An 857-nucleotide genomic window follows, 5' to 3' on the forward strand; every position below is an offset into this window, starting at 1 on the left:
CTCCTGGAGCTTGCTCAAACTCATGTGCATTGAGTCGGTGATGCCATCCAACCATCTCATCCTCTGTCTTCCCCTTCTACTCCTGCCTTCAATCTTTCCCAGCATCAGGGTCTTTTCTAATGAGTTAACTCTTTGCATCAACTCTTAAGCCTTCATGCTAGGCCTGAGGCCACAGCTTCATGGCAATTAGTCTGATTATTTGGAAAAAATTTATGAAGACACACTTGGATTAGTCTTTGTGGCCAAAGTATTGGAGCTTCAGCTTCAGCATCAGTCCTTCCAGTGAATATTCAGGGTTGATTCAGGAAGAGGCCCTGGAGATGCCCACAGATAAGTCACAGGGCCTGGAGCATCCCTAACTCATGCGCTATTAATGACTGGAGTGGGCACAAGGCACCATGAAAGCACCTTGCAGTGATTCCCAGCCAAGCCTAATAATAGAAGGGTTTCTGTAGCTTTATTTTGAAAAACAAGGAAGAATTAGATAAGGCAAGAAGAGTGAAATGGAGTATGACACAGAAAGGTCAGAATGAGCAAAGGCACAGAGGCATAAAACTAGCCTGCTGTGTACAGAGGAAGAGCACAGGAAACCTCTAACTGGGAGTTACTGGGAGTTACTGGCTAGTGGCAGGAATGGAGGATGGAGAAGTGGCCATGGACAGGGTCGTGAAAGGCCTCAGATGCCACATTAAAGAATTGAGACTTCTGGGATTTCCTGGCAGTCCAGTGGTTAGGACTCAGCACTTTCACTGCCTAGGGCCCGGGTTCAGTTCCTGGTCAGGGGACTAAGATCCCTCAAGTTGTTAGGTTCAGCCAGAAAAAAGAAAAAAAAGGATTTAGATTTATGAAGACAACAG

This window comes from Bison bison, unplaced genomic scaffold (assembly GCF_000754665.1).
Source record: "Bison bison bison isolate TAMUID 2011002044 unplaced genomic scaffold, Bison_UMD1.0 scf7180017855193, whole genome shotgun sequence".
In the NCBI taxonomy this organism is placed as follows: Eukaryota; Metazoa; Chordata; class Mammalia; order Artiodactyla; family Bovidae; genus Bison; species Bison bison.